Source organism: Papaver somniferum, chromosome 7 (genome assembly GCF_003573695.1).
Source record: "Papaver somniferum cultivar HN1 chromosome 7, ASM357369v1, whole genome shotgun sequence".
In the NCBI taxonomy this organism is placed as follows: domain Eukaryota; kingdom Viridiplantae; phylum Streptophyta; class Magnoliopsida; order Ranunculales; family Papaveraceae; genus Papaver; species Papaver somniferum.
Window position 1 is genome coordinate 25772103 of NC_039364.1, and position 17127 is coordinate 25789229.

Below are 17127 nucleotides of genomic sequence, written 5' to 3' on the forward strand. Positions count from 1 at the left end.
ACCCCAACAAGTATCCCCCAGTTTGTGACATGCTTGATGTCTCGAATGAGTGGATCGTGGTACCCACAGAGAGTAGCATACGGTGCTAAGTTAAATAACTAAGTTATTTAAGAAATCGATATTCATGAAATATCGTATATGTTCGATGCATGTAATGCATTGTAAACAATCAGCATGTACGAGGCATCGATATTTTACAGCTTGTCCGAATAAGTCGCGGAGCAAGCGTCTTAAAATAACATCACGTCCAACCATCTTCAAGTGATCCTTTGGAGGCTGCATGGGAGAGCCATGCTCTGGCCGATCACTTCCTGTGAAAGAGTGGCGGACGGTGATCATCGAGGTGCCTCATTGGTCGTCTAGCATTTAACCTAGGATGTCCGACCAAGCTAGCGAAGTTGGACGGATGAGATGGTTTGCGACTCTCATTTGCGACCGTTGATGGAATTTTAGGGTTTTTAAGAGGTGCGCAAGCATCACTCTTTTGCTCGATCGAATTCAAGCATGGACGCCATTTTTGGTGGGACCGACCAGGCATGTATGTAGACGGCCTGCCGGTGTACATGTCCATGTTGTCTCGTCTCACGAAGATGCAATCTAGGCCACTCAATTTGACCGGAAAAGGCGAGTGGTTGAGATCGGTTTGCGGCAGAAAACTATTGTCGCAAAGGATTTGAAAGTTGCACGTCATGCCACTTTTTGGGCGTGCATTTCGAGGCGCTCGGCCATGGTTGGCCTAGCCGATCGGTCACACGTATAGGTGGGCCCATGGTGATCACGTTGATATTTTCTGGACCTCCTTAATCTATATATACACCCTCCATCCAAGCTGGCGAAGATGGATGGTCGTGATCAAACTACGGCAGTTATGCAATGCCGCAAACCCTAATTAGGGTTTTGAAGCAGTCACGTACGCATGACTTCGTCCAAACATTTTGGCAGGTTATGCTCCTTCTTTGGGGAGACCGACCGTGTGGGTACCATATTGGGCCGACAGTGAACATGTGTGTACCTGCCCGATGGTCCTAAGCACGATCTAAGCCATCCAAACATGCAGGGGAAGTTGGATGGTTGTGATCGGTTTAAGACGCTAGTGGAGTTTCCACGACCCTTTAAACATCGCGCCAGCCTCACTTCGAGCAAGCGTTCATTGCTCTAGGGCTAGGTCGTGAGAAAACCGATCAAGTGGGTACAGAGTGGGCCTGCCAATATTGGCGTTGGCGTTTCAATGATCATTCGCGGTATGATCTAAGCCGTCCAACCAGGCTGGTGAAGTTGGACGGTCGTGATGATTTTAAGACTGCTTTGAATAGTCTAAGCTCGTCGAGCTTCTTCCAAAGCAGCGCAACCACCGTATTTTAGGGCTGATGTTTGACGTGCTGGGAGGAGTTCGTGTGATGTTCGACCGGCTAGGGCATAAGTGGGCCCGCCGGTGGTCATCACGATGCTCTCTTACTCTTGCCAGGGTTTGGCTAGGCTTGTTAAATTGCGTGACCAACTTGTGTGGCCGCGATTGTTTCTGAGACTGATTTGGACAATCTAGATTTCCTATTAAGGAAATTAAGCATGCTCGATCGGGCTAATATAAGCACGTCGATGTGAGATTCTCTTTGTTAGAGAGTGATGTAGCTTGTACGGGTATTTCATGCATGTCTCGAATTTGGCACTTGGAGATTCATGCTACTCTGCTGAGAGTGAACACTCAGTCGTCATGTCATGCCAAACATGAGAGTTAGGCGATGAACAACATACGAAATACTAGGCTAATCATACATTAATTAATAATGCTAAAAAATTCACAGAATATTTGGGATTGTTGCTACATGCACCATTCTGGGTGAATTTTATGTATTTATTGAATTGTTTCAAGTAAATAAAGCGAGAGGTTTTCTGCGCTCATCGCTTGTCAAATGGCTTTATCCTTTGCAGGATGTCAGCATATTATTTTTGGTTTTACAATTTTAGCCCTGAACTAAAATCCACCATCAAGATTAAGTCTCCTGCCTAGCACGTAATAGTTGCATCATTCCGGGGTAGGCATTAGATGGTGACAAATAAAGATAAAAACTTATGAGACAAAGTTAGATGTTACCAGGAGAGATGGGTCGTCCTGTCCTTGGAGCATGTCACGTTCAAGAGGCGTTCAGGCGAGCGTTCCCCTAGCATGATGTCGGTTGGCCCCAGGTAGATTAGGCATATGGTTGGTTGGATTCTCAAACTATTCATGACGATGTCGTAATCCTCGACTCTGATGAGGACGAGCCCTATCATGAGTAATATCCTTAAAAGGATGCTGAAGCAATTTCTGAAAAAATGTTGAAGCAACTCCCAAAGAGAACGTTGATGTAGCTTCTGGAAAGCGTGTTGAAGCAGCTTCTGAAGCGAACATCGAGGCGACTCCTGGAGAGAGCGTTGAAGCAGCTTCTGAAGCGAACGTCGAGGCGACTCCTGGAGAGAGAGCGTTGAAGCAGCTTCGGAAGCGAACGTCGAGGTGACTCCTGGAGAGAGCGTTGAAGAATCGAACACCGAGGCGGCTCCTGGAGAGAGCGTTGAAGAAGCTTTTGAAGCGAATATCGAGGCGGCTCCTGGAGAGAGCGTTGAAGCGGCGGCTCGTGGAGAGAGTGTTGAAGAAGCTTCTGCTGGAGAGAACGTTGGAGCGGCTTCTTCTAGCGAGCGGCTTCTGCTGGAGGGAGCGGCTTCTTCATGAGTGAGCGTTGAAGCGGCTTCTCCTAGAGCGTTGAAGCGGCTTCTTCTAGAGGGATCGTTGAAGAAGCGAACATCGAGGCGGCTCCTGGAGAGAGCGTTGAAGAAGCGAACATCGAGGCGGCTCCTGGAGAGAGTGTTGAAGCATTTTCTGAAGCGAATTCGAGGCGTCTCCTGGAGAGAGCGTTGAAGCGGCTTCTCCTGAAGAGAGTGTTGAAGCGGCTTCTGCTGGAGAGAACATTGGAGCGGTTTTTTCTAGCGAGCGGCTTCTGCTGGAGGGAGCGGCTCCTTCAGGAGAGAGCGTTGAAGCGGCTTCTCCTAGAGCGTTGAAGCGTCTTCTGCTGGAGAGAGCGTTGAAGCGGCTTCTCCTAGAGCGTTGAAGCGTCTTCTGCTGGAGGGAGCGTTGAAGCGGCTTCCTCTTCAGTTTAATTTACCCTTGCGAATTACATGCTTCTTGATTGACCATATCTCTCGTGTTGCAGAAGTCCTTGACTGACGGTGAAGGAACTTCATGTTGAGCCTCAGTCCCCAAGCGTGATTCACATGGTTCTATCTTGTATGGTCGATGGATTTTCCTCTTGTTGCTTCAGCGAAACTGTTTACAGGAGGCTGAAGCTTGCATTTCCTGTTGGTGAGATGTATGCTTCCACGAACATCATGAGGCTCTTCATTACAGGCAGGCTTGTTCTTTCTAGCAGGGCAGGTGTTGTCGCAACTTGAGCGTTTAGCAGCTTCACGGAGTTCAGAGGATGTCTGAAAGCGCAGGTTCTTCAACAAAGCACGATTGACAGGTACCATCATACTGATGCACAATTACACCGCTTGTTGTTCAGTCACATTTGGATCGTGACCCTTCGGTACCTGAATTCGGGACCTATTGACATAATCATTTGGATGTTCGCTGTTTCGCTGAAGCATTCCTCTTAAGTCTGACAAATTGATTCACCCAAGCTGCGGATTCTTTCTCGACATGATGATGCGTACATCGCTATCTTCTTGAGGTTGCTCCCTTGAGGTGTCGGCTCCAGTAGATCTGAAGATGTCCCGGTCTCGTCCGGGCTGACATAATAGGCGAACTCTTTATGATGATTTGGAGATGACAATATTCGTTGTATCTTCCGAGACGCTTCATGTTGTAGTGTGGTCCATACGAAGCTTGCTCCTTTTTCAGCAATGGGTGAATGAAGTAACGAGCTGGGCTAAACCAGGTATAGAACGTCGAATGTAGTTCACCTTGCCCATGAAGCTTTGTATATCGTTCACCTTCCGTGGAGGCGACATCGTGAGGATAGCTTGGGTCTTGGATCGGTCCACATTGATCTCCTCAACAGTCACCTGGAATCCCAGAAATTTTCCTGAAGAAACACCGAAAGTGCATTTCAAAATGTTCATCTTCAATTTGGCACTTTTCGAACACTTGCCGTGGGACTCCTGTGTGGGCCGCCCGAACTTTTGATTTGGCTACTATATCATCCACGTAGTCTTCAACTTGCTTATGCATAATGCCGTGGAAGATTGCCATTATAGCGCGTTGATATGGTGCACCGGCATTAACCAAATGGCATTACATTATAATAAAAAAAATCGAGAGGAGTTCGAAAATATGTCTTACTCGCGTCATGCTCATACATCCTTATCTGATTGTAGCCGCTATACCCATCCATGAAGGAGAACACGCCGTGTCCGCTGGTGGCATCCACTAACATGTCGATGTTAGGTAGAGGAAAATCATCTTTGGGGCAGCATCTTTTCAAGTCTCTGAAATCCACGAAACACCTGATCTGTATTTTTTTCCTTTTTACCGGAACCACATTAGCCAACCAGGTCGGATAATGAATGGGTTTAATGAAGCCAGCAACTAGCAATTTATGTATCTCAGTCTTGATTTGCTCCTCTACCTTGTGTCTGAATTGCCTCGAGGACTGTTTGATCGGCTTGGATCCAGGTATGACATGTAGATGATAGGTGACCAATTTTTCATCTAAACGGGGCATTTCTTCATACGTCCAAGCGAATATGTCCTGGTTTTCTTTGAGAAGTTGTACGAGCTTCATGCGTTCATCCGTACACAAGGTTAAGATGATGGAGATAGGCCTAGGAGATTCCCCATTCCCGATGTTAACGACTTTGAGCTCATCAGTGGTGGAGTTGGTGTCATCTTGCAGTTGTCGTGGAGCGTCTAGCACTTCTTCTTGTGGCCCGTCTTATAGCATTCCGTTGGGCGGAGAGACGGGGTAACAGTCTCCCCTTCTAATTGCTAACAGCGGCGTCGGTACACAGATTTCCCTCTCTGGTCACGTCTTGCCACAAAAGTTCATTCCCTCTTAGTGTGAGCGTGGGTTATGGCTTCACCGGATGAAGAAGAACGCCTTGTCAGCAAAGATGCATCGTGGGGCTTAGCCCTCAATGATGCAAGTCGGTCCTCCTCCTGGATTGACGCCCACGTGGGGAGTGGGATGCAATGAACTTTTTCTGATTCTTCCCGCGGAGATTCTCTTGGTTCAAACAATTCCACTCTACATATTGGTGCGTATGGAGACAACGCCGCAGGAATACGAACGACTTCTTTATTCAACATAGTCTTCAGGCACTGATGATACGTCGAAGGGACAATCCTATTGTCATGAAGCTACGGTCTCCCCAATATCATATGGTAGTCTGGCTCATTTTCTATGACTTCGAATTTCACACTTGACTGGGCAGGTCCTACAGATAAATTCAGATTGACATACCTGCACTGTTGGTTTGGTTTCCTTCAAAGTCTGTCATCGTGGTAGGATGTCGCACGATCTTTCTTGGGCGAACATTAACAGTCCTGAGTGTCTTGAGATTAATCACATTCGAAGACGCTCCCGTGTCGATGAGGGCCCTCTTGAACTCTGAATCCTTGATGCGTGCAGTAACGTGTAGGTCCCGGTTGTGACCTTCTTCCGCCATCATGTCTTTTTCTGTAAATGTGACATATTCACAGACGTCTCTGGTGTTTTCGAGGCTTCTGGACGCAAAGAAGTCAAATGCGCGTCCAGGGCTATCTGGTTGATTGCAGCAAACGTCTCCGCCCGCTGATTCTTCGAGAGGTATAAAAGTTCGCATAAACTTTCCACTAGAGAAGCCGCTTCCTGATCCACCGGCCTCTAGTTCATAGTGAAACTATTGACTTGAGGAGGATCGTTGCGAGGATCAGTCCCCAGTGTAGAAATTTCCGTGATAGGAGAACCACTCATATCTGATGTTATCTTGATAAGGAGATCGAGTATGCCGTTTATCGTTTCTTTGATCAGGTCCATGTTCTTCGTGTGAATCTCCTGCACCCGCGCTAACTCGATCAATGTTGGGATTCTTGCAGTTACACCATTAGATACACCATTGGGAAGGGGGGTATCTTCATTGGAGGAACTTCGACCGGGATTTGAAATTGTTGGGGGAGTCCTAAGACCAACCATCTTTAAAATCATCCAAATGGGATTGAGTATTGAAGAAATTGACTTCACAACCGAGAGACTAATCTCCCACTGTGGTCGCCAATTGTTTATGGGTGAAAACTGTTTCTGCTGTTTTTGGTAATTTAGGGTGTGTTGATGAAAAACGAATCTAAACCCTAAACAAATGCACTGCACGGGAGTGATTTTGATTCGAGAGATCAATCTATAGAATTCTGGCCTAAACCAAGAAATGGTCGTTCCATACTTGCTTCGTTCACAAAGTGAAGGAGATGGGGTTGATCTTAGGGACGGAACCGAAGAAGGTGTTGGATGTTTATGACTTGTATCAGAATGATGAACTGGATTGCACAATGTAAGCTATCAGTTCTGGGTGTTTTCTGGATACTGTAACAACACTTGGTTTCTCTGTGTTCTTTTTCGTGTTTTGGAAATAGGAGAAGGACCTATTTATACAAGTCATTGAGCACAAAACCCTCATCTCATAGGAAGTGGAGGAAGTTGAGTAATGGAGTAGTGGGGTCGTGTAGGTGATTGCACAATCACGTCTTTGCCACTTTTCCTATCATCGTTAACCATCCATGCCTCCTGACACGTTCTTGTGATGGAACGTTGCACTCTGCACGCTGTAAACCGCCAGACCAATACCCCAGTAAGTATCCCCCAGTTTGTGACATGCTTGATGTCTCGAATGAGTGGATCGTGGGACCCACAGAGAGTATCATACAGTGCTAAGTTAAATAACTAAGTTATTTAAAGTATCGATATTCATGAAATATCGTGTATGTTCGATGCATGTAATGCATTGTAAACAATCAACATGTATGAGGCATCGATGTTTTAAAGCTTGTCTGAATAAGTCGCGGAGCAAGCGTCTTAAAATGACATCACGTCCAACTATCTTCAAGTGATCGTTTGGAGGCTGCATGGGCGAGCCATTCTCTGGCCGATCACTTCCTGTGAAAGAGTGGCGGACGGTGATCATCGAGGTGCCTCACTGGTCGTCTAGCTTTTAACCTAGGTTGTCCGAACAAGCTAGCGAAGTTGGACGGACGAGATGGTTTGCGACTCTCATTTGCGACCGTTGATGGAATTTTAGGGTTTTTAAGAGGTGCGCAAGCATCACTCTTTTGCTCGATCGAATTCAAGCATGGTCGCCATTTTTGGTGGGACCGACCAGGCATGTATGTAGACGGCCTGCCAGTGTACATGTCCATGCTGTCTCGTCTCACGAAGGTGCGATCTAGGACACTTAATTTGACCGGCAAAGGCGAGTGGTTGAGATCGGTTTGCGGCAGAAATCCATTGCCGCAAAGGATTTGAAAGCTGCACGTCATGCCACTTTTTGGGCGTGCGTTTCAGGGCGCTCGGACATGGTTGGACTAGGCCGATCGGTCACACGTATAGGTGGGCCCATGGTGATCATGTTGATACTCTCTGGACCTCCTTAATCTATATCTACACCCTCCATCCAAGCTGGCGAAGATGGATGGTCGTGATCAAACTGCGGCAGTTATGCATTGCCGCAAACCCTAATTAGGGTTTTGAAGCAGTCACGTACGCATGACTTCGGCCAAACGGTTTGGCAGGCCATGTTCCTTCTTTGGGAGACCGACTGTGTGGTGCCCATATTGGGTCGAGGGTGAACATGTGTGTACCTGCCAGATGGTCCTAAGCGCGATCTAAGCCATCCAAACATGCAGGCGAAGTTGGATGGTTGTGATCGGTTTAAGACGCTAGTGGAGTTTCCACGACCCTTTAAGCATCACGCCAGCCTCACTTCGAGCAAGCGTTCATTGCTCTAGGGCTAGGTCGTGAGAAAACCGATCAAGTGGGTACAGAGTGGGCCCGCCAATGTGGGCGTTGGCGTTTCAATGATCATTCTCGGGATGATCTAAGCCGTCCAACCAGGTTGGTGAAGTTGGACGGTCGTGATGACTTTAAGACTGCTTTGAACAGTCTAAGCTCGTCAAGCTTCTTCCAAAGCAGCGCAACCACCCTATTTTAGGGCCGACGTTTGATGTGCTGGGAGGAGTTCGTGAGTTGTTTGACCGGCTAGGGCATAAGTGGGCCCGCCGATGGTCATCACGATGCTCGCCTGCTCTTGCAAGGGTTTGGCTAGGCTTGTTAAATTGCATGACCAACTTGTGTGGCTGCGATTGTTTCTGAGACTGATTTGGACAATCTATATTTCCTTTAAGTAAATTAAGCATGCTCGATCGGGCTAATATAAGCACGTCGATGTGAGATTCTCTTTGTTAGAGAGTGATGTAGCCTGTACGGGTATTTCATGCATGTCTCGAATTTGGCACTTGGAGATTCATGCTACTCTGCTGAGAGTGAACACTCAGTCGTCATGTCATGCCAAACATGAGAGTTCGGCGATGAACAACATACGAAATACTAGGCTAATCATGCATTAATTAATAATGCTAAAAAATTCACATAATATTTGGGATTGTTGCTACATGCACCATTCTGGGTGAATTTTATGTATTTATTGAATTGCTTCAAGTAAATAAAGCGAGAGGTTTTCTGCGCTCATCGTTTGTCAAATGGCTTTATCCTTTGCAGGATGTCGGCATATTATTTTTGGTTTTAAAATTTTAGCCCTTAACTAAAATCCACCATCAACAATATTATGAATATTAATTGGTGTGTGTCTACTGTTAGATTTTATATGGACATTATTAGTAAATATTATGTGTTGTTTATGAGCGAGAAAGGAATCAGACAGGGTGGTCCCTTATCGTCTTTTATAGTCATTATCATTGCTGAGCTTCTCTCGGTAATGATTAAGAAGGTTGTATCTCTAAAATTATTGTCAGGTTTCAAACCATCTGAAAAGGGATGTTATTACTCATCTGCAATTTGTAGATAATCTTATAGTATTTCTTGATGATAGGGTGAAGAAGATTTCTAATTTGAAGAGTGTTTTTCTGGCTTTCGAGTTGATTTTGGGTTTAAGGGTTAATTTCAAAAGAGTGTAATTGTTGGTGTTGGGGATACTCAGCATGTTGACAATTGTGAAGAACTCTTTGGCTGCCATAGAGTTAACTTTCGTATCAACTACTTAGGGATTCCCTTGGGTAGTAAATCCAAGTGAGTAGGAGTCTGGGATACTATTTTGCATACCAGTTCACATACTGGGAAAACCGTTATAAGCCCGGAGTCGCAGTACATGTACCAGTACACGTACCATCGTATCTATAGTTCGGCAGCGACTTTTTGGTACGCATACCTGGTATCCAAACCATAAAAAGTTTGTTTACTCGTGAACCAAAAAGGTACGCATACCTAGTATGTAAACCGGAAAAGATCTGTTGGTTTCTAAACCAGAAAGGTACACATAACCAGTATGCAAACCGAAAAAGATCTATGGATTCCTAAACCCGTTTTTGTCTTAAATGTATACAAACCCTGTACATGTACCATGAAAAAGATAGTCACGAATAGGAATATAGTACACATACTTACCCTGTCGAATATTTTCAGATGCATCAAATTATTTATATGAGATAATCGACATTTGAACAACTCTCTAAAAAAACATTATCCAAGACATGTTTGATCATATGTGTGATACATGATTAAAGTTTTAAAGTGTTATGTGAAAATGGTTAAGCTTATCGTTCGACTGGCTAGTTTCGACTAACCTTTCATGAACAAGTCATTGTACACGGTTTTCTTACGGTTCATCCTAACCAGAGTGTATATTCTATTATGTTAATCTCAAGTCAAGTTTTTCATCTAGAGGTGATTATTGATTTCTTGATTCCAAAGCTAACTTAGCTTAAATTTAAAGAAACCTTGATCTTGAAAGTCCATATAAGGAGAACCTCAAACAACTTGGATTCTTGAATCCATGTTACTATTCTTGTGTGTCCAAGTTGTAAACTAGAGTCGTCCTCTTCTTTAAACCTTTTTAAGTTTACCAACTAAAAAGACTTCACCTAGGGATTCATGAAGCCAAGTCCAACTATCTTTATATTGATAGTTCGTGTATCATGATCTTGCTTTGATTGTTGAGCCTTTAGATCCAACAGGAAAGATAAATATAAATCACAAAGTTTCTTCGTCTTAGACTTTGTGATTCCACAAGTATATACTTGTGAGGTGAATAATAATGTAGGCTGCTCTTCAGGAGTTATAAGACCGGATTTTGAGCTTCCTAGACTTTGTATATTGGAATCGATTTCCTATCTCACCTTGATCTTTGATCAGAATGGAAATCACATTAGACTTATATGTGGGAGGGAGATTGGTTTAAAGTCTTCAATTGAGTTGAAGCAACTCTTAGGCTGTAAAGGACGTCAGCTAAAGGAATCAATTGCGTGGAGTCTTGCGAGATTTAAGAGGCGTAAGGAGCGCGACTGTAACTGAATTGCTGTGACTGTATGATCGGTCTCAACTATATTCCAGTCTGAAGTTTTGATAGTAGACTAATGTCTGAAGCGTCTTAATACAGTTTGGTGTTCAAATCTGGACTAGTTTTTTTGCATTTGCGGTTTCTCGTTAACAAAATTTCTTATTGTATTGTTTATTTTTATAATTGAAATATCATAGGTTGTATGTAAATCAACCAAAGTAGATAAGTCCATCGAAATTGTTGGATACGACTTGATTGATCTTGGATATTGATCTTTGGGATTGTCCAAGTACTCTCACGGAATAATCGGGCTCACGGACTTGCCTCCGTTTGCATTCTGATTGTGAAAGAAAGAAATATAAGCTCTTCTTATAATTCCTGGTTGAGATTAATTAAGTTGTAACTCTCGGAATTATAATTGAGTTTACTCGATACAGGTTTCCTAACAAAAATTGGTGGTGTATCTTGGTACCCCGTGTTTTCACTAACAAGCATCAAAAGGTAATTATCTACAAACAGTATCGCTCATTTTATTTTTATTTTTTGATTAATTAAATTGGTTAGACTCAAAAAATGACATTTTTTTTTAAATTTCAAATTCATTATCGAGTAGCTTGAGCAAAGTCGGTCCGGAGACAGGGCGACATATACGAGCGCACATGAACATGTTTTTTCCATGGCCTTTTTTAGCCAGATAAAATGCCTCATAACATGTTATCTATACATGTCCATTTTAATTTTCAACACAATAACTTCTGCTTTTTTCTTAACCTCATAAACGAAGCCCAATCCTAACTAGCTGGTATTTAATCTTCTTGTGCGAAACAGATAGTTTACCCTCTCTTCTTCGTCTCAAATCTATCAATCAATGCAATAGAAAAAAAAACATGAAAAAGGAACTTAAATTTTATCAAGCAACACTGAATTTAACCGACAATTACTCTAAGAAGTAATTGTTGGTATTATTTGTGCAACAACTCTAATTTGATTATAATTGCTTTGTGTACAACACACTCAATAATTTGGTGTACAATAAACTTAGTAATTCCAATTGTTTCGCTATGCAACAAACTTAGTTAAAAAAAAAGACTAACTAATTACTTCGGTTGATTATAATTATATTGGTGCCAAATTTTGTTGATATAATTGTTTTGTTACGAAATCCACGGGAACAAACATTAACCTTAATTGTAGATATCCAGTATGCGTACTCTAACAACGTGAGTTCAAGGACTGGTCCACGGGTATGTGTACCCATACACATTCCTACCCATTATCGAACTAAGCAGATGCTCATAAACTATATTCACAAATATGTTTGGCTTTTATATAACTATCATAACACGTCTAAGAAAACTTTAATCACTAAATCATTTTGTGTTCGTGAATCATGGTTTAATACTTAGGTGTTAATAAACACGAATTATGCTTGAAAGCTCATACGAGGATATTTTCCAACACGAACTATTGTATACAGTTCCAGAACCCTAGACCATAGTGTATATTCTTTGGTTTGATTCCAAGGCAGACTTATCACATGCTTCCATGAATTACTAATAAGAGTTCATCTAAACTGAGAAAGTGCTTGCTTGAGTCTCAAGTTATATTAGTTTGAATTTAAAGCTACCTATGGACTTGGAATTCTATAAATACAAAGTCTCTTGTAACATAATATCTCAATCTTTGACACTTATGTGTCCTAGTTTCAAACTAGAGTCGTCCTCTATAACCTAGATTTCTTCATAGAAACATTATTAGGTTATAACTTAAAAACTTTACTTAGGGATTTGTGAAGTCAGGTCAAGACTATCTTTTACTTGTTAGTTCTTGTATCCAGATATTGTTCTTATTGATCGTTGAGATTTTCGTAATCTCCGATCATGAGCGAGATAGATAGAAATCGCAAAGTTCTCTTCATCTCAGACTTTGTGATTCCTCAAGATAGATATCTAAAACTCTTATTCTTAGATTTTTTTTTTTGGATCGTTCTTGAAAGGTGGTTAGTAATCCAGGATTTTCAGTTAACTTAGTGTAAGTGTTCCGGATTCGTGAGGTTTGTTAGGCTTTGTTTATTGCAAATCGATTTCCAAAACTAGATTGAAAGATCAAAAAGTAAATCAAATAAGCTTATCTGTTAGAGGCAGATTGGTATCGAAAATCTTCGCTTAGGTTGAAGCAAATCTTAGGTTGTAAATGACGTCATCTAAGGGAATCAATTGCGTAGACCCTTGTGAAGTCCAAGATACGTAAGTAGCACGAATGTAGATGAATTTCTTGGAGGGTCAATTCGGCGTCAACTACATTCCATTCTGAAGTCTGATAGTAGACTAGTGTATGTAACGGCTTAATACCGTTTGGTATGCATAAATGTACGAGGTCCCAGGGTTTTCTTGCTGGTGCATTTTTCCTCGTTAAGAAAACTTATGGTTTCTTGTGTTTTTCCTTTTCTGCATTATATTATTTTATCTTTATAATAGGAATAACACAAGTAGTACATATTCAATTTATATATATAGTTTAAGACTTTAAGTCCTCAGTAATTGTGATCAATAACGAGACTCGTTCGTGTTGAATCCGTATCTTGAAAGATAGATTGCAAGTTTCATACTTGTCAAACTTTGGACCCTCTTGATTTGGATACGAATAGATTGATCTTGGATATTAATTTATGAAATCGTCCAACAACTCTTCTACACAATGAAGTTCACGGACTTTGTTGTCTAGACATATTTTATATACATATTGTTTAAGGATCTTAAATTTATATATACTTACAATTGGATTAGGTTATCCGTACAGGTCGTCGAACGATTTTTTTGTGGTATACTTGGTTATCGCTCCTTTTCAAACTGTCTTAGGCAACCTATGCCTAGTAAACACAATAAAAAACAATTCACTTATAATTGGAAAAATAAAATATTTTTGTTGCATAATGTTACCACGATTCTCCTGTACTCGACTGGGTCTTGAATTTCACTACCCCGAATGATAGGTTTATTCGGGCAGTCACTTGAAAATGCGAGATTGATTCAAATCTTTGCTTGTATTCAAAAGTTGCTCTGATACCTTCTGCCAACCTTGCATATCCATGTAACTTATGGGGGTCTGGTCCCTCTCAACCCATTCCTTAGACCCAACTTCCGGTTTATATTTAACCAGACAGTATGCATGTATTTCGGTTTTTTACTTTTCTTCACATTAAAATCAAAATTAACATACAGTTTTTGCTGGTGGTAACCAAGTTGTCGATGATTCTGGTTGTATTGTACAGTTTATACCCACCGCAATAAACAATGTTACAATATTTTTTTTCATAAACATCTCTCATATCGACATAAGAGTCAAATTTTTCCACTTCAAGTTATCTAACGTCAACCTAATGCACGCCAAGCCTCGAGCTTGATGGTGCAAGGGCACACCTTTTACTTTGTACCGCATTGCGACGGGAACTCTGCAGCCCAATCTGTTTCGTTAGTTACGAACTTCTTTCTCAATCCTGAAAAATGTGCATATATCCAAACCTATGTCCACACATATTTACATACAACATTGTGATTACCATCCAAATAAAACCACATTAGAATTATAAAAGGGGATCAAATAATTATTACTTGGAGAAGAGTTATATTACCGCCCATTTGCAAATATTTTTTTTTTCGAGGGCTTATCTCAAATTATTGAATATAAAGGTAATGCAAGCAGTTCTCCACGAATACCGAGAGGTATTTGGCGTCCACCAAGTTCCACGTTCTGTTTCGGAATGTCTTCGTACCAAGTATAAACATTAAGAACACCGTAGCAGTCCACTTGATTTCTCCTAGGGAATAGAGGAATTGTTCTGTTAGCCCGACGAATTTTAATATGATCACTTTATTCTTATTGCTTCCTCATTAGGGTTTTCTTTAGGAAATTTAGAAATAACCTTGAACTGAACCTCCATTTTGGCGTCATTCCATCAAAACAAAAACCCAACTCTTTCAAGGGATTTTTCGAGTCTCCAACCATGGGTACCCAAAATATGGAAAACGTCGTCTGAAATTATTTTCATTTCTCCAATGGGAAAATGAAATGTGTCAATCTCGAAATACAACCTCTCCACGAATGTGGAGATGGCAACTTTATCGACCTCATGATGGGAGGATCTAACTGCATTATATAATCCCGAGTTGAGCACAATTTCTTGAACCTCCTTGCATTCCTCGTCCAACTGCCAACTTGATATTGTCTCGTAGAGGCTGTGGAGCTTCAAAATTCTAGCTTCATTTTCAGGATCTTATACAGTAAAAATACATTGGTCAATACATGTAATATTCCTATACAAAATTACCAAAATTACAACTTCACCATTACCCGACGATGCCAAATTTTGGCAACGATTTGGTCTTCGTATCGAAATAAGACTTTACCATTATCCCCGGGTATCCCATCACCGACCTCTTCAAGTGGAAACAACTGATTACCAATGTTTTTCTTCTTTTCGGACACTTGTTTGCCCCCTTCTACTAAACGTGGTTCCCAAAATGTCTTCCTCATCCATTTGGTCATCATATTATCTGACTGTTGTTCCTTGATAACTACTTCTATTCACCGATATTAGGCCGTGAAGGTTCTACATCATTGGGTGAATTGGAGTGTTGTGCAATTGATTCCATGGAAAAAATTTCTTCCTCATTTGGAACAATTTCTTCCATGGTATTTGTATTTTTGGCACAAAGTTCTTCAGTTGTAATCCCCTGCTTCTGTAACTCAAATCAAATGTTTGGATTTTGTTAATTTACTATTAATGGGTAACTTCACAACTTAAATAACTGACATAAAAATACAACAATTCAAATTGTGGGAGTGGCATTTAATTGGTCACCATCATGCGAGTGAGGAAGTTAGGGAATCAAATTGATCATGTCTCTTCAGATTCTGATACTTTCAAGTTGAAAGCACATAAAATACATAACAGAAACCTTATATCCCTTTTCTAGTACACGAATATATTCGTTTGTTGTAGAACAAATCATGACCGAAACACAATCGCGGTTAATTCCCTGAATCAATAAATACAATTTCTGCTGAGCGTTCCAAATGAATCAACGACTTGGGAGTTGGTATGCACAACTTCTAAATACTCTCGATGTTTGTTTTAAATGGGTCGGTCATAATATCAAAAAGTGGTCGAATTAAGCATTGGAATAACTTTTAAAAAACATACGAGTTTCATGTTCCATAGTGTTGTTCACTAAATGGATAAACAACCTGTAAGTATCCATGGCTGTTATTAACCAAATTCATTTTACAAAATTACTCAAGTCAAAATAAAAATAAAAAAAAATGATGGAAATCACTTAGGATGTCGTATCTGTGCCATTTATTCATTTTCCTTTTATCTACTCACGAAATAGGGTGTTCTTCCCAACCTTATTCGGAATGGCTACAAAATCAGAATGAAGTAGTACTTCGATTATCAATCTATTTAATTTTTTCCATGATTTTAATAAGAAATAGAAGGATGGTTCGGTTATCTTCGATCGACAAACTTCCTTGAATTTAAAGAAAAGCTTAAAAAACTTTCCGACAGTGGAAAGGTTTGAGTTGCTGAGGATTTAGTAAATGTTATTCAAAGCTAATACGAACCGTGAGTTATAACCCCAAAAGTGTCAACCTCCATCCACAAAAAACCCATCAAAACAAAAGTAACACAAAAACCTCAAATAACAAAAGTAACACAAAAACCCCAAATATGTCACTATCCACCACCAATCATCACCAACCAGTAACACCATTATTAATCAACAGTAACACGACAAACAACATCGATGCCACCATCCTACCATCACCAACCACCACCACCATATCCACCATCAATATATACCAGCACCACCATCTCCACCAACCAACACCACCCATCACCATCATTGCCACCACTAACTACCACTACTAGAAACCAACACCACATCCACCAACAAATACTAGCACTACCATCACCATAAAAAGCAGCACCACCACCAACCACCACCACCACTTACCAGAAACAGTACCACCAAAATTTGGTTTCATCATTAAAATCTTTGGTTTCATGATAAAAAAAATAGGCAAAAACAATTTGAAACCAATTTTAGTTTGGGATTTTTGTATCAATTTTTTAAAAGTTTGGGGTTTTTGTATCAATTTTGTTTAATACGTCGTTTTAATGGATCCCAACATTTGAACGGAATTTTTATACTCCAAATCTGGTTACCTTGGTGTTTTACTACTAGTTTTGAAGCTAATATACCTATTTCGGGATAAAAGCTACAAATACAGTACAAACGATTCAACGGTAAGATCGGCATTTGGCTTTTTTTGATGAGACATCTCTTAACATAATTGTTGGCTGGAGTTGGTAGGTTTTAGCGCAACCCACATTTTCATGTAGCGCAAAGCAGACTGTTTGAGAAAAATCAGTCCGCCAAAATGCTCTCTTCCGTCTTGATCATGTTGGGCCAAACGAGAAAGCCCAAATTCAACTTTCACTTATTTCCCGCGTCCACAAAATAAGAATTTGAATTAAAGTTGTTCCTGTACATGTACGACAGCGACCGGGACAGATGGCATCAGGTGACTCGATCATCCAGCTCAAGTGCA